General features: G+C 40.3%; 1 protein-coding gene across 6 annotated transcripts in view; it reads right to left on the reverse strand.

Annotated features, from left to right (window-relative positions):
• chd6 (chromodomain helicase DNA binding protein 6) overlaps positions 1-17,352 on the reverse strand; it is a 98,429-nt gene extending 81,077 nt beyond the window's left edge. For 2 of the 6 annotated variants that reach the window (XM_037100239.1, XM_037100236.1), the window contains exon 1: positions 16,220-16,606. The gene's annotated coding sequence lies outside the window, so the exon portion shown is untranslated. The other 4 variants (XM_037100237.1, XM_037100238.1, XM_037100241.1 and 1 more) reach the window with 4 other exon arrangements.
• Between the last annotated feature and the right edge of the window lie 414 nt (positions 17,353-17,766).

Raw genomic sequence — 17,766 nt, forward strand, 5'->3', positions numbered from 1 at the left:
AAGTAATTATTTTCAGTTCTGAGGAACAACTGCTCTGAGTTTAGCTTTTTCAAGTTCAACACGTGGTGTAAAGCATCACATAGCTGGATTTATACGACATTTGACTTTTCTCTTAGCAACTGACCTGAACTCAACTCAAGAAATGATTGAGACCGACCTCCTATCTGTCTGTCAATCTGTACTTTTATGCATTTATACATATCAACATTCATTCTCCTCAGTTTATATGCGTCACCAAACCAGAACATATCCTCAGTGAGCCACTCTTCAGTCCATGGCAATCATTTTGATCTGCCCGTTGCAATTCTGTGAAAATCAAAGACACTTTTTCATCATCGGTGAAAACAGCGACCCACCGTGCTGCTAAAACTGAAGATTAATGCACTGAGAAACGAAGACATTCCAAATCAGTTTTCTGCAGAATAAAATACACAGAAAAAGATACATATATAAAATGTTGTGTCTGTAAAACTTGTCTCATCTTAAAAGCTAACAGCTAAATCTGCATTAAAGATGAACAAGCGGCATCATTTCGGCTTTATTTTTTGCAGCTTTTTACAACCAGCTCCTGTAGCTGAAGTGGGACAAATTAAGTGCAGTGATTATTATTGTAATCTGCACCTCGGTAATGATAGTGAAAGAAGAAGGGCTGCAACTAATGATTATTTTCTTTCTCATTTAATTTGGCTAATCTGTTGATTATTTTTTCGATTCACTGGTTAGTTGTTTGACTTATAAAATGTCAGGAAGTACTTTCCAAAAGCTCAAGATGACGTCCGCAAATGTCTTGTTTTGTCCATAACCCAAAGATATCCTGTTTACTGTCACAGAGGGGGAAAGAATCCAGCAAATAGTCACACTACAGAAGCTTGGATTAGAGAATTTAGTCTTTTTTCTCATTATTCAAACCAATTAATGGCTTACTAGTAACGCTTAATTTAATAGTGGACAACTACATGATTAATCATTGCCCCTCTGGAAGAAGTCACCACTCAAGAAGAGAAACAATAAAATGACTGGACTCAAAATGAAAACCTGACACATGTAACTCAACAGCTACACTCACACACACACTCCACTGGCCTGCACCACCTGCATATCTGTTCACACAGTGGCTGACAGATGAAATCACACGTCCCATCACAAGTGTTCCCATCTTACCTACCTGAGGGAGAAATCAGATCAAACCTCTACTCGTCTACACACACACTCGATAAACTCTTCTTCCAGTACAAAACTAAATAACAGCCTTTACTGTCTCTGTAATACCGACACCACTGAGACGTGTACGGTAGTTAAATGTCTCTGAATATCTGGTGGGGCTTTGAGAAACAGGTCAGACAGTGGGACAGCAACTGGTTCCACAAGGCAACCCAACCATTCACACTTCTTACGAGCGTTCACCTCTCTGCCTTAGAGGCGAATACCACTAACATCATGTTAGTCGGGAACATGTTGAGTGTGTCACCACACAGCTCAGACTGAAAACCCTGTTCTGCAAAGCTTCATCAACACTAACCTCTATCATAAGCATGTACTGAACCGACAGTACAGAACATTGTTATCTCTGCAAAAAGGTGAAATTAAAGGCTCAGCTGTTATTGTATTGCAATAGATTTTACAAGTGTACCAAATAAAGTTGCCATTAGTGTAGATAAGACTTTGTTCCAAAACAGAATCATAGAGTAACAATAATGTATTTGCACATAATTTGATGTTAAGAGAAGAAAACATTTTCAACACAGCTGATAGAATCTCAATTCAGTTTATTTTCCCCCCTCTGCGATCAGAAACAGATCTAATGTTTCTTAATCAGTAAGCAGCAAAAATCTGCAATGAGTCACATGTTTTCCCAGTTTCTATCTGGACCACAAAGATGTGCGATATAAAATCTGATCCCGAGGCAGGTGACCTACATGCAACTTACATCCGGACACCATGATATTCGAATTTGCCTACATCGATTCCCTCTGACCAAAATAATAACATGTACAGGTACAGGTCTACACGCGGCAACTTTAATCAATGTAAGTTTGTGGATCTATTCAGTATTACTATATATTACATCATTATATTTTGCCTTATCAAAACATAGCTGGTAAAGGCTGCTTTCATTGCCAAAGATGCTTCTAAAAATCCTCTTCGACACAAACAGGAACACAGTGCACTTTGCAGTATTCCTTTAGAAAACCTCAGGGTGCTGACACTGTAGTCTAACAATACAGGCACAGAACAGGTGCAACACAGCACCAGAGTCAGAGGTAACTAAATTCATTTTACAACTCACTCTCTACAATTTACTGTGTAAAATAAAAAGAGAAACAAAAAAAAAAGGCAGTGTGCTGTAGAGTCGGGGAGGAACAAATCCATTCCACACATTTCTTTCTGTGGAAGACGAGAGGCAGTGTTGACGATAACTTCACAACATCTTCCAGATATCTAAAGACATTATGTAACAGTGTTTGGTTGCAAAATCTAAAATACAAAAAGTAAAATCACGTGGTGTTAGTGGAGAGCATTCATCAACACACCCTGGAGCACAAACTTCTCTGTAAGAATAACAGAAGCATCTCTGCGGCTTTACATGGATTATGTGCACTTTACCATCAAATGAGGGAGACAGATGTTCGTTTTGCAGCTGTTTTAACCGGCTCTAAAGTATACGCCGGCAAAGACGGCTCCTCTATCCGAATATAAGGCTGGCTGCCCAACAACCTATGTCAGTTTTGAAAAGGCATGTGAAAAAACTTGTGCATACACAAAGTGATGCACAAACAAGAAGCAGTCAACAGTCAGACAGCAGCTGTGTGTAAAGTTTACATACTGATAATACAAGCTCAACATTTTAGGGAAGGTGCCAAGCATAACTTAATTAGATTTTAATCCAGGTAAGAAATTTGTTTAGGGCAGAATTGCCAAAATGTCTTCTCTTGGGAGTGCCTAATCTGAATTTAACAATACAACAGGTATTAAATTAAAGTGTTACGATGAGATAAGATCCTTGATTAACAGACTTATTGTACAAAGTGTCACTCTGCCCACCGTGCTCTGATTATAATAAATAATCAGTCATTCATGGCCCGTGAGCTCCCAATTGGGCGATCCTGGTTTAAAGATTTTATTACTACTTTTTAGGCAACAGATCAGTTACCTTGGGAGTTTTGATTACTTTTAGACACAACTGATGCAAGTAAAGTCCAAGGTTCCAAGTTTTAAAAAGGTATGAGCATTCAAAGCACTTTTAACTTCAAACCTTTCTCATGGTTAGCTCAAAAAAAGCTGTTTGCACACAAAGCCACACCATAATGTCCTGCCCAGATATCGCGATAGATTATATTTTCGTCTCGCAATCTCTGACAGTCCAGCTGCACAAACTGCAGAAACGTAGCACTAAATCAGACCAATTCACTACATTTCCCACACTACACCATACATTTTCTTTTCAAAATAAAGCCAGAAGATGCCATAACTGCTGTATACTTACCTCCTGTGAACTTCAACACAGATTTGTTGCTCACAGTGTGGAGTTATTAGTGAAAGAGATATGGTGCCTTCCCTGTTGATGGCACGTTGACTACACTTTGGATTTTAACGGCTCAAATTTGTAATCGATATCACGCTGAGTATCTAGTCAGTACCCAATGCTATAGCACTGATACAGCGCTATGGGAATACACTGATCAGCCACAACATTAAAGGAAGTGCCTCGAGGAAATTCCCTGTTCACCCCAAACATATTTTATATTTTGCCCGGGATGACAGGACACCGTTAGTCTCAAACCCTGAATGTGTTTTCCTCTGCCACTGCTCCACACTCGCTCCATCATTCATTCATTTTATTTTTTTACTTTCTAATCCTCATCAAATTCTACACTAGAAAGCTGAAGCAGGTGATGTCAACAGCAGGTCACTAGCTTCACTGTGCTTCGTGGAAACAGCAGGTGCTCCTCACATTTTGTACACTCAGTACATGACATTCAGCAGAGTACTCTGATGCTGCTTAACACATGGATGATAAAATGGCATCCGTGGTACACTGCTCTGCAGTAGCACACCCATCACCTGTCTCACTGCACCATTAAGGATAACTGCAGCACCTGCACACGACTTTGGACCAGAATCAGAACAGCCATCTTTAAACATGTGACACCTAATCCTCAAAGCAAACACTCACGACAAGGTGATTATTTGCAAGTGAAGACAACACTCCGTCTGTGATTAATGTGTCAATTAATTTCTTCATACAAACCTGCTCATACACACCAGAGCTGTAAACACACAAATACATGAAAATGGGGCATGATTGGTGGTAAAAAAAAAAAAGAAAGAAAAAAAGAGCACTACCAACATGAATGTAATCTTCATGCCATCAAATAAGGTGATCAGGTGATCTCTGAGAAATGGTGACTAAAACACGCTTCTAAGCCGGATGCTTTGGGGTATGTGGGACACTCCACACACCCCCCCCCCTCCAAACCCACCAACACCAACACTGGAGTGTGTACGCTGAGAGGCGGGGCCAGTGTGATGCGTTAAGTCTGTCATGTGGGAGGATGCGTCATGTGGAGGGCACGGAGTGAAAGTGAACACAGAGCGAGAGTGAACCAGTATGAAAACAGGACAACACAGCATCACACCGCCGTCACTTCATCTCCTGTTGCCATGGAGACACTAAATGACGTGCAATTTGTCAATCAAGGAATGAGTTTGTGTACTTTTGTGTTGTGTACAGTACTTTTAAAACCACAAATCTATTAATGCACTAACTAGAACTATTGTTTACTGCTCCATATCAATGCGATGTCAGTCTGTAGTCAAGCTTTTCCTTATGATACCGTTTGCTGCTTCTGTCTTTTGACTTCACTATCAAGCATTTTATTTTAGGAAAGCTAATAAACATAATACTTCCCCAATCACATCATGTTATATTTAGCAAATAAACTGCCTCAGCACAAGAACAGACCGTATCTGTGTTTAATTAAGTCTGTTTGGATTCCTTTGTTTCCTGCACACGTGGCTAAAGTCATTTTTGGGTGTGAAAGATTCTCACTGTTCCCGTTAACGGAAAGGACATGTGATTTGGGGAAACGGGGCACAAAAAAATTATCTATATTTCCGGAGTGTTTGAACAAGGAACGTATGGAATGGGGTCAGAAAAGGCCATCAGTATTTTTCCCTGGGTCGCTGCTCCATCAAAAGGAAATGATAAACACCTACTGAGTGCTACAAACTAATAAGACACCAGACCCAAATCAAACCACAAGAACTAGAGGGGATGAAGGCTGACTGTTGCATCACCTCATGTCGCCTGTGTCGTGGCCAAAAAAGCTTCACTTGAACACACCACAAAGACAACAGCTGACAGCCAACTATTGTGATAAAACAGGGATTTTTACAAGCTCTCACTAACGTAGTCCCTTCTAATCTAGGACATGTCTGATAAAAAATTTTAAAAAGCTGCAAGTTGCACTGGTGAAGAGGCTGAGTGGAAAACTGGTGAAACTGGGCTGAAAAAGGTGAAATTATGGATACTACAGCGACAGACTCAAGGGGACTTCTCTTTCTTTTTCCGTTTCTGTTGCTGTGTACAGATTGGCTTGGCTAAACAGCCAACTCTCTCACTAAAAGCTCTGCCGTCAATTCTATATGCTTGATCGTCCAAAAAGCCGCCGACTAGGGCCAACAGGCTACAGGACACACTGCAACACCTAAGGCTACAAACACCTAGTCTGTCAGGTCCCTGAGTCCTGGCTCTGCAACGCAGGGTCCTCGACCCCTAAAACATTCTTCAGAGTTTCTGCAGGATGGCCATCAGATTACTGGAGGTTTTCATTTCGTCGTAAGCCTTAATTTGTCTGAGATAAACTTTAAATCCAAGATATTATTAGCAAATATACATTTTAAAAAAAGTTTAACTTACACAACATTAATGATGCTACCCATGATTTCTCAAGCACTCTAGCAAACACTAAATCCCTTAACCATAGTCAGTTAACTCATGCCAGTCTCATTCCCAGGGTGCAAGGCTTTCTGGCACGTCGCACACAGCCTTCCTGCACGTCACCACCTCTTACCCTCATCCTAACTGTCACTCCAAGTTTAAGGATGGCTATCTAATGTCATTTAAATGCTTTAAAATGACCTTTAAATATGACAAAGAGATTCAATACCCACCCACCGCACCCCAACGTACAGACCAACACCACTGCACACTCTGGCTTCACTCTGAATCTCACCAGATGAAATACAGCATATCTTAAAGTCATTCAGTCAGTGCCCATCTAGGTGCTACAACAAGTGATACAGCAGAATAAACTTCCTCTCAAACCCTAAAAATGAGATGCTTGAAATGCTTTATTGCCCTGACGGCGAATGTACTAAAAACACTGTGGTCTTAAAATAATTTTTGTGTCAGAAAAGGGAAACGGCGTGGTAAAGGAGGTCTGGACTTCCTGCTCTCTTCGAAACCCCCAACAAACGAAAGCAGTTAAATCTAAGTGAGGACGACAGCGTGTGGAGGCTTTTTTCAAGCTTTGTGCCAAGTTGTTTTATCCCAACACACCTGTCACCCATGAATATTGATGCAAGAGCAGTTTTCAGAAATGAAACAACCGTCTGCTGCTCGCTCACTCACTTTGCAGCCTTATGTGGAACAACACAAAGACACACTCTCACACAAACATACACACACAGTAGTGCACGTGGACAAGGAAGACCATGTCTGAAATCTACAAAACAGAGACACTCAACAGTCACACACGTACATGCATACATGTTTCGACGATTTACTAAATCTTATTATTACTATATCATTACATTTAAGATAAACTATCAAAATGGCCAATATTACTGATTATTACATATCAATATCAGCTTATCACAGATATATTGGAATTGGTTTACTGTTGTCCGCTATGTGCCGAATTGAAATCTCTATTTGTTAAGTGATCATAATACAGAGGAAAAAAAAAAAAACATTTTTGGGGTCATTTAAAATGATAATATTCCCAGTCAAGTTTACTGTTCCAGGGCACTGATGTTATTTTGGACAATACATTTTACTGTTAAACTCTCTTTGTCAAGTGTTTGATAACGACATTAGAGCGCACAGTGCAAACATTTTGTGTACATCAGCCAATAAATCGATTTATTAAAATCGGTATCAGCTCCCAAATTTCAAGGTTCCATCAGACTCTGAAATATCCTCACTGATATTTAACATAATGGTTCCAACAATGTTCTAGAGCTACAACTAATGATCATATTCACTGTCCAGAAGTCTGTCAGTTATTTCCTCCATTGATCGTCTGTGAACCATCAGAAAAATCAGCATTTCCCAAAGCTCAAAATGGCATCCGCAAATTGTCTTGTTTTGTCCACAATGCAAATATCAGTTTACTGGAACAGAGAAGAAGAGAAAACAGCAAATATATATTTAATGTTCTCAGGCTCAAACTTCTGAAAAGTAAGGATTTTCTCAATTGCTCCGTTTTATATCAATGGGAATTTAAATCAGTATTGTTGGTCAGACAATACGAGAAATGTGAAGACACCCTGGGGTCATAAAAAGATGTGACAGCCATTTTCCACTATTTTCTGACAATTTTATATGCCAGCCCGTGGAATAATGACGAGATTAATCAATAATTAAAACATATTTGAGCAGCAGATCTATTTCAGATAAAACATTTGTCATTTATGGGGATTTTTGCACGCTATAAATCCAATTAGCAGTTTTAAGTATTGCCGATTTAATCACTTCCAGAATAAACAGCCTCCAGGATGAATTTTTATCCCCTGTAAAAGTGGGTGCTACAGCAGACTTTACTCAGCAGCCACAGACAGAAATCCTTCCTGGCTGTCTCAGCCACAGACCCATTCACTTTTCAATGACCTTATTTCCGTCGCTCAATCACTTGCCCTTGCTTGCACAAAAGAGCAGAGGAGCCTCACGGTTACTGCGGCTGAGAATCGTCAGGAGACGACTCACTAAAGAGGGAAGGGGAGGAGCAGCCGGCTGTGCTAAAATCACAACAAAATATAGCCGCGTTCCTTACAAGCGTGTGTGTGTGTGTGTGTGTGTGTGTGTGTGTGTGTGTTTGCATGCACGGAGTGGGGAGTGCATCTTTAAAATGGAACACAGCTCCTCCTCGCTCCGTCCCTGCTTCAGCTGTACGACGCTCCCACGAGGGAACAAACAAAGGAGCGGACAGTGTTGTGAGAGGCAGCCCGCGTTACAACACAGTCAGACTTCTCATATTAATTAGATTAAAATCACCAATCACCTCAAAATCTCCACCTCTGCAGCATCTCCTGCCCGCTGACACATTTCTCCTTCTTTCATCCAGCTGACCTAGTCCGCTGCTACTGTGACATTGACATATTTAGACTATAGTGTGCTATATTTAAAGGTCACAACTGAATCCCCCAGCTTTTTCCATCCATTGAACCAAATCATCACACTGAAGCCAATGTCTAAGTTACTACGTTTACGGTGAAAGACTTGCAGCTTACAGATGAAACCTACACGCAGTTATTGTTTCTTTACAATATCACTGTGGATATAAACCTGCCACAGGCCAAATACAGCATTTCAGTCAGCTATCTCCACGTTAGCTTTTTAAAATCCTTACAGGAAACAACACCATCCTTAAAGCTAGCAACCTACAGTCAAGTTACCCTAAACCAGTTGTTCCCAAAGTGGGGGAGCTACAACAGGAGGGGGGAGCCCGGCGAGGCGAGACCTGGTTCTGCACCGCTAGCAAAGCATGAACATGTTTGTGACAGGACTCCCCGGTAAACGTAAAGCAGACGATGAATCATCACCAATCGTCCACAACTACCAAAACAAAGCCAAGGAAATATGGGAAGCAATATCTTGCCCTCGGCTTCGCCAGCAGATTTCTTGCCAGGAAAATGTTCATGTTTTTTTTTTGTTTGTTTGTTTAAGAAAAATGTCTTTAAAGCAACGAACGCTGTTACGAGGTGAAAATCTGGAGAGGATGCTGCACTTTCAATGCTTACACTCTGAAGGGTGACTTGTTCCTTATTTTGTTTGTTCAGTGAGATGTCACACTGAAGTTGCATTTTGTTATTAATTACAATATTTTAAATATTTTCTAAGGGAGTCTGCAAGCAAAAGACGAGGGGTGGGGGCTTGAAAATATTGTTCTCTAAAGAAGGGAGAGCCTGCAGAAAAGGTTTGGGATCTACTGCTCCAACCCTAACCTGGTCACTAACAGTACAAACTTTAACAAGCTAGCAGTTGTTACCTTCTCCTCTAAATTAAGAAATTTTAGTAACAGAGCTCGGCTCCACCTATGCAAAATAAATCTGCCCCAACACTATTTTGGCAAGGCACCAAAATAGGAATTGATGCAGCCAGACTGTTCTCCATCACTAACAGTGTTGTGGAGAAAGGTCCAGCTGTGTGAGACCAATAAGCAGACGCAAACAGAATCTGCAGATATTTTTTTTTTTTTAGAGTTTTCACCAGAGATCCAGAATGGAAATCAGCATAATGTTTCTTTAAAAAAGTGCTAGACGGTATTCATTGAAGTTAACAAAGACTGCTTTTAAGCAAAGACATACAAATATTTTACATTCAAGGAACCTAAAATGATCTCAAGCAGGTTGAAATAAATATTTTGTATTAAGTTCCTCAGCAGGAAATGAAATTTTTGACAAATGGTTACACTGCACCACAAACCTTGGTCTGAACACTAACTGATTGACTGCCACACACATGCACACGGAGGTGGAGACGTGTTCATGCTTATTTGTTTTTATCTTTAAAACAAAAACATCCATCTTTAAATAGCATAATTTGTTTGATGACTGCATCAAAAACACATAGTATTACAGGCTTATGATTCCAAAACACCAGTGAATGTTGTTTCTTTTCCTTGAAAATGTCAAAATAACAATAAGTGATCATCAAAACTGCTGTCAATCAATTATTCAACAAATTATTTCCGCTCTCTTTCCGTTTAAAGATTTTTAAACAGTTAATAAAATGAACTCACACTGGTGCTCTCACAATATGCCAAACAGTTTGGCACTTTCTCACCTGTACACTGTGGGATCTGTAAGAAGATCTTGAAATAAACACACCTCACAAGTTAACTGATTCTTCTTATTGAGTCATCATGATGAGGCTTAATCAAAGAAGACACAGCCAGACTGAATTCAGTCAACATCATACCGCCACTAGTATTCAAATTCCTCTATAACTGAGCTACGGGACAATTCTGGGTAACCTTTAACTAGAACAGATGTTAAGTTCTGTAGCTGAACTCAGGCCTGTCACAATAATTACCTTACTGTTTTCTTGCACGTCTTATCCACTCATCTATGTATGTACATGACCTCAATCAATTTTGCTGACCTCGATATTGCCCATTGTGTTGACATGCATGTTTGTCGACAATGTGATGCCAGAATAACCAGAAGGGTTTTCCCTACCATTACAAGAGTTTTTATTTTATTTATGTCATAGACAAATGTCTAAATATCATGAACTGAGTGGTTATTGCCCTTTTGAAACGCTGTAATTGCAATATTATTGTCGTAACTATATTATCACTATATCAGTGACATAAAATGGCGTTAAAATGACTGAATAACATTGTTTATTGAAATATTTTTCCTAGGACAATACATCATCCAACATCCATTAGACTCACATTTTTATGTAAATGTTCAGGTGCCTCCTCAGCCTAAAAGACAAAGACAATAGGAAGAAATTCCATCCCAACTAATACAGATGCCAACTGACACTGAATGAGACTCTACATTAAGATTCACCCCGTCTGCTAAAAAACTAATTTAATCCATCTCAACCCACAGATGTGACAAACTGAGGATGAAAAAAAAAATAACACACCATCTTCTTAACAGCAGTGTGTGTGCATCTAATCCCACTGGTATCTTTTGCCTGAAAGCATCAAAAAACCTCACGTCTACCGGGGTGAAACATTCTGTGTGAACTTTGCGTCACTTTTACAGAATTTTCTGGGTATTCAAGTTCAACTTTTGACACAGCCACCTGGCAGCGCAATCACCTGCAGCTGAACCTGTGACCCTGTAATGAAAGGATGATGTCTGCGAGATATTGCATGATGCTCTAAGTTTTTTCTTGATCGTGTACCTTACAAGTTTGCATAACCTCACACGAACCTGTTGTTTTCTGGAAACAAAAGGTGTTTGATGGCATCATATGACATTAGTTGGTTTGGATTAGATACATAAAGCAGAACTACGTGTACTGTAAAATGGAAAGTAAAATAGAAAGTTATATAAATAAATCAGTCACTATGTTGCCTTGTGGTGGATTAACAAAAGTACCTGCACTTGCTCCAGACAATCTTTTCTATGTCTTGTCCTTAAAAAATAGAAGACGAAGCATTAATTCCACGAGCGACAAATCTTTTTGATTAATTCACCGTTTCTCCTCTTAATCAGTCAGCCATTCTTAAGTTGTGTCCCAAATCCATACTGCGCACTAATTTAAGATAGTCTTTTTGTCTGTATGTGTTAACATTGGTAAGAAGAAAACATTAAGTGTCCTCAAAACAGCCATTCTGAGAGACATGATGATTGTATTGATTAATATGTTGCTGATGTACACTCTTCTCCCGCTGTGCAATGAACAAATGAGATAATCACAGCTGCAAATGATTAAGACTACCTGTGGATGGAAACAGCTACAGGAACTCCTCAGAAAACCAAATAATAACTTGTGTAAGTTAATAATGTGCCTATATTGAAGGAAATCATGATCTGGTTGCTCAAGTTCATCTGCAGACCTTGTTGTGAGCAGTTTCATAGGGGAACTATTTTTCTCACTACACCCGCCAACCATATGACCGAGAGGAAGCAAGCATGTATCAACTCATGAACAATAGATTAGCTAACTAAGCTAGCTAAGACACAAGCGGTGACACAGCTGGCTGGCGTGGTTTGGTCGAAAGTAAATAGTCCCTCTTATCTTGAGAAACCGGGTCACGATTTCAGGAAAGAGTGCCATGTACTTCCATGATGCTGGACAGACATCTCCGAAACTCCAGAAGTGCATGGAAAAATATGCATTTTAGTTTTACAGTTGAATTGTCCCTTTAAGTGGCAGTTTGTATGACATTCGACTGATATCAGTTAATATGTAGTATGGAACTAGGGCACACACAGCAACTGTTTTTCCTTCATAAATCGGTAACAATGAAGTCTGCTCAAAGTAAAATTGTGATTAGTCATTCAGTGCGCAGACAGAGCATGCCTACAAAACCCTGAACAACAATCTAGCTGATTATCATCAAGTTGTATTAAATTATTTGTAAGACATTAAAAAGTTGGCAGTTAAGATTAGCTGGGGTTTGGGGTTTTTTTGTGCTTTATCATCAGTGCCCTTTATATCAATAAGTCATAACTTCTGTCATCACTTTGATGCTGAAACAGGCAGTTTTTAAATTCCCTGCAGAACAATCATGTGTAAAGTTTCAACCAGTGATTTATAAACCAAAATATACCTGGAATACTTTGCACCTGAAAACTCAAACAATCAATACAACAACTCATCCATGAATTCTACTTATACAAAGAAATCAATGTTCAGTTTTCATTATTACTGTCGGAGAGCTTTTCATTAAACTCTGTGTATAATACTGAGGTTGCACTTTGCAGCGATGTTGAACTGGACTGCGTTGTAATGGGAGGAGGGTAAAAAAACAATATTGGAAACACATGTCGGCATAATAAAGTCCAGTGCAACACCACCACTCACTACGACCCCAATAATAAACAGATGGTTGATTTGAAGCATGACGATGTCACCAAATCGAATAACTGAACATTAGGATCTTCCTAAACGTAGATTATGTGGCACAAATGTTGTATTTGAACAGCAACTCATTCTATAGAAGTACCTAACAAAGAGGCCATGGAGTGTAGATGTCACTTCTCATGAGAATCTGTCCTGATTAATTATTACATTATATGCAACTATTACTTCAATTCAAATGTACATAACAGATGATACTTGTTTAGTCAGAATATGCTGGAGCATCTTTGCCATGGCATTTCCATACAACAGGTGGATCCTGAAAGATGTCAGCTGTTACACTGTCAACACAATTGAAAAAGGTTGTTTGCATCCTAAAAATTATCATAAGAGGGTTTTTGAAAAATGCACACACAGTTATCTGTGGTCTTAATCTTTTGAAAACTGAGTGTTAGTATTGCTACTGAAAACATTCACCTTATTATTACCCAATCAGTCATGAGTACAGTGAAGGTGTGCTGTGACAAAACTGTCACGTGTTTATTACCAACACTAGCAACGTGGGTTATATGATCAGTTGGTCAGTGTTTCATCTACAAACACCAGCTGAAAACATCTGCCATCAAGTTTTTATCCTGCATCCATATGAAGAACATAGTCCCACATAAGTTTATTTTTGAATCAGTGTTATAAAGCAGAACTAATGCATAGTACCAGTACATATAACAAAGTACACTGCTATCTCAACTAAGAAGGGGGCAAAAGTTTTCCTCGCAGAAGCAACTTAATGATGGAGTCAAAGTGCAGCAGCAGTTCTGCAAACAGGCACAAAAATGAGTGAACAAGTAGGCAGACAGACACATTCATTAGAGTCTTCAAATAGCCTCAGCCACATGTCTTATAGTGCTGTGGGAGGACAGACACACCAACACACTGGGTCACCATGCCGCCTGGTGATGAAACCATGTCATCCTGAAACTACACAGGAAATCTTGAGAACTGAACCAGCAACCTTCCAGTACATCACAAAACAAAGGCCTCACTTACAGATTAGACAGAGGAAAGGAAATTAGGAGGCAGGAGGAAGTTTCCTCATCTACAAATCCAGATTTTTAGAGGATCATGTTCATTGTCAAATAATCTGTCTATTGTTTTCTCCATTAATCAGAAAGTTGCTTGTCTACAAAATGTCAGAAAATGGGGAACAATGTTGATTCTCAGTGTTTCCCAAAGCTCAAGATGATGTCCTCAAATGTTTTGTTTTGTTTACAATCCAAAAATATTCAGTTTACTGTCATAGAGGAGGAAAGAAAACTACAAAGAAAACATAGATTTTAACTACTTCTCCTTAAAAAGCGATTATCAAAATAGTTGTTGATCAATTCAATAGTTTCACAGTAACGCAAGTTGTTCACTTGTGTAATTTCATGGAAAGATGCCAAACATTAAATGCCAAGTATACTTTCTTTATTAGAACATTACTCCCACTGATTAATCGATGATAACAATAACTGGTAGTTCATTTAAAGTTGACAACTAATCCATTAGTTGCAGCTTAATGCCAAATAAAGAAAATCTGTGTAGGACCACATCCGACCACCTGACAGGAGTGTGGGCGAAACATCCTGCAGCCAGTATGACAACAAGCCTAAACTCTAAAGGTTCAATATAATGTGAAAACTTTAGACTTTAAAAACTAGAGCTTTAACTCATTTTTAGTGTTTAAAATTTGTGCAACTGTGATTATGTGATTACTGTCAGAAGAATAAAGTAAACATTTAGTTGGAAGTTGGAAAAACATGATTTTATCTTCTATAACTACCATCAATTACCAAAATAGTTGGGGATTAATTTAAAAGTTGACAACTAATCGTTTTCTCAATTAATCATTGTAGCTATACTACCTATTGAGCCCTACAGTGATGTGTCTACTCTGAGACTAGAGCTGAAATAATCAGTCAATTTATCAATTAGTTGTTCAATCCTTTGATTCTTTTATGTGGTCAGATCAAATATACTTTTTCTTTTTAAAAATGACTGACTGATTAACTGATTATCAAAATAGTTATAATTGTTTAGTTTCAAGTTGTCAACTAATCGATTAGTTGCAGCTTCATACCACATCAAGAGCATTTGAGGATATATTGCTGGAGGACAAAAAAACATCATCAGCTCAAGATGACATCATCAGATGTTTGTTTACAATCCAAAAATAGTCACTTCCCTGTCATAGAGGAGGAAGGAAAGCAGAAAATATCCTAATTTAACAAGCTGGAAACAGATTATTTTAACTGTTGCTTCTTAAAAGATTCCTAGAAGAACTAGTGATTATCAAAATAGCTGACATCTAATTGAGCAGCTGCAGCTTAACGCCAAATACTGAGGATTTGAGGCAAATTCTGTGGAGATCAGCATTGATTCAATAGTTGACAGCTAATCAATTACTCGACTAATCGTTTACGCTTTGCTACCTGTCCAGCCCTACAACAATGTGTCTACTTTAAGATTAGAGCTGAAATGATCAGTTGATTAATCAATTAGTTGTTCCACTGTTTGACTTTGATGCACTTTTTTTGCCAATAAATTACACATGATATTCCAAATATTCTTTTCTTCTTCAGCAATCACTCACATAGAATAATCTATTCATGTCAAATACATTAGATTTAAGGGAGAAAAAAAAATCTGGAGGACATCATGATCCTGGCAGGTGTGGAGAAAAGATCCTGTAGTCTGCAGAGTTTTGACCACTGAGTATCAATATATAATCTGGAAACCTATTCAACTTCAGAGATTGAACTTATTTTTAATGTTTACCATTTCTGCAGTTATCCAGAAAAAAAAACAGAACACAATGACTGGGGTTAGCTCTTGGCACACCCTTTGTCTGTTGCCCCAGGGTGTTTCCACCTGGCCAGGTGAAAGTGTGTGCACAGACGGACACACTAACCCCGTACCTGGGTGACTCATTACGTGTCCGCACACATACCTGGCTGCTATAGCTACGAACGTTTCGGGGGGCTAGCGGGCTAACAGCCTAGCTTACACCTCTTTGAGGTTTTGGCTGTAACGAACGCTAGCAGACGCAGAGGGGCTAACACCACTGCTAGCTTGAATGTTGAAAGCCCCCGGATCGCCACAAGTTGGGAGAGCTAGCTCGGAGGAGCAAAAAAAAAGAAGTTCCCGGCGAGCAAAACGGCGACTTGCGATGAAAAAAACACACGCACTCAACACACACCTACAGAGACAAGGAGACACTGTGTCCTATTTCATGTTAGCGCCCGCTGCTACCGAGCTAGCTCTCTCCGCTAGCTCTGTAATGTCACTGCATCGCTGTTGTAAATACATTATAACAGCCCTCTCCTTACACGTGTGGACAGCCTCTAAAAACTCCTTCTCGGGGACATCTCTCCACAGAAAAACCCTCCCCGGCTCACTGCTCACCTGCTCCGGACACCGGACACACGCTCTCACCGGCGAGACATCCTCCCGGTTAGCCCGAAAAACACTGGCGCTTTTTATTTCCAAGGACACAAAATCGCCATGACAGTTTAGAAAAATGCATAAAAAATTAGCAGGCGAGGGAGGGAGGGGAGAGAGGAGAGAGAGCGCGAGCGAGCGAGAGAGAGAGAGAGATGGGGAGGTGAGGAGAGGAGGGAGGGGTGAGGGAAGAGAAGGAGGAGGAGGAGGGGGAGGGATGAACAGAGGAGGAGGAGGAGGAAGAGGAGGAACTCCGTGATATATCTATTTAATCCACATAAAGCGAGCAGCTCCGCGGAGTTTATTCAGTCTGGATGCCGGAGTCCTGTGCCGGTTTGTCACCAACGGCTAGTCTAGACAACACTAACGGCTATTCTACACACTACACACATACACAAAGACAAGCCGCATGAAAAAGTTAAAGGGCGCTTCTTACCTAAAATGGCCACTGCGGCAGCCAAAACACACAAACAGCTTTTTTTTTTTTTTTCAGTTTATTTATTTATTTATTATTTGGTGGAAGTTTTAGCAGCAGCAGCGCTAGCAGCGGCAGGCAGTAGCGGCGGTGTGTTGCTGGCTGGCTGCTGCTGCTGTTAGCCAGCCAGCCAGCCTAACATTACCGCGCGGATCCAGTAGCAGCTCCGCATTTCACATCCTTCCATTGGCTGCGGCCGTAGCGCAGCTGGCCTCGTGCACGTTTCCATTGGCCCCGCAGCTGTCAAGCAAAAAATAAAAAGGCGAGAGACGAGCCGAGTCTCTCTCTCTCTCTCTCTCAGGGTTTGTCTGAGAGCTATCGCGGCAGCCCCAGGCAACACCATTGTGTATTGTGTACATTTTTTTTCTTCTTCTTCTCCTCCTCCTCCTCCTCTCTCTCTCTGTCTGTCTGTCTCCCTTCCTGGTGAGACTCACGCACACTCGCCTGTTTGTTTATTCTACGTGCTGCCGTTGTTGTTGTTGTTGTTGTTGTTGTTGTTGTTGTTGTTGTTGTTCTTACCGCACGCTCGCAGGGAAATCCTTCTCGCACCGGGGGGAAGCTTCCCACCGCACCGCCCGGCCCCGGATGGCTCCTGCTGTCATTGAGCTGAAGGGGAAAAAAGAAGAAGACGAAGACGAGGAGGAGTGGTGGTGGTGTGTGTGTGGGGGGGGGGAGCGTTCACCTTTCAACCCCCCCGATGCAACAAAACCAACGGGGCTTGCATTTTCTCCTCTACCGGCTTGCATCCACCAATCATGTCGCCCTTTTTCCCTCCTCCATCATCACCGGGTCTGAAGGGCGGAAGAAAAAAAAAGAAGAAGAAGAAAATAAGACATTCCACGTCTTTTTTGCAGACCCAGCTTGCGTTTCTCGGATGTTCAAGTTTTGTTTGCTGTGAGTTTAGAATAAGTCAGCTGTGGTGTGAGTTTCTCCAGAGACCGTCTGCTGCTGTGAGGAAGAGTCAAAGCTGTTAAAAGTCACATTTTAATCATGTAAAATCAGGCAGAAGTCTAAATGTGGCACTGGTGAGGAAGTT

The sequence above is a fragment of the Acanthopagrus latus genome, chromosome 6 (assembly GCF_904848185.1).
Source record: "Acanthopagrus latus isolate v.2019 chromosome 6, fAcaLat1.1, whole genome shotgun sequence".
In the NCBI taxonomy this organism is placed as follows: Eukaryota; Metazoa; Chordata; class Actinopteri; order Spariformes; family Sparidae; genus Acanthopagrus; species Acanthopagrus latus.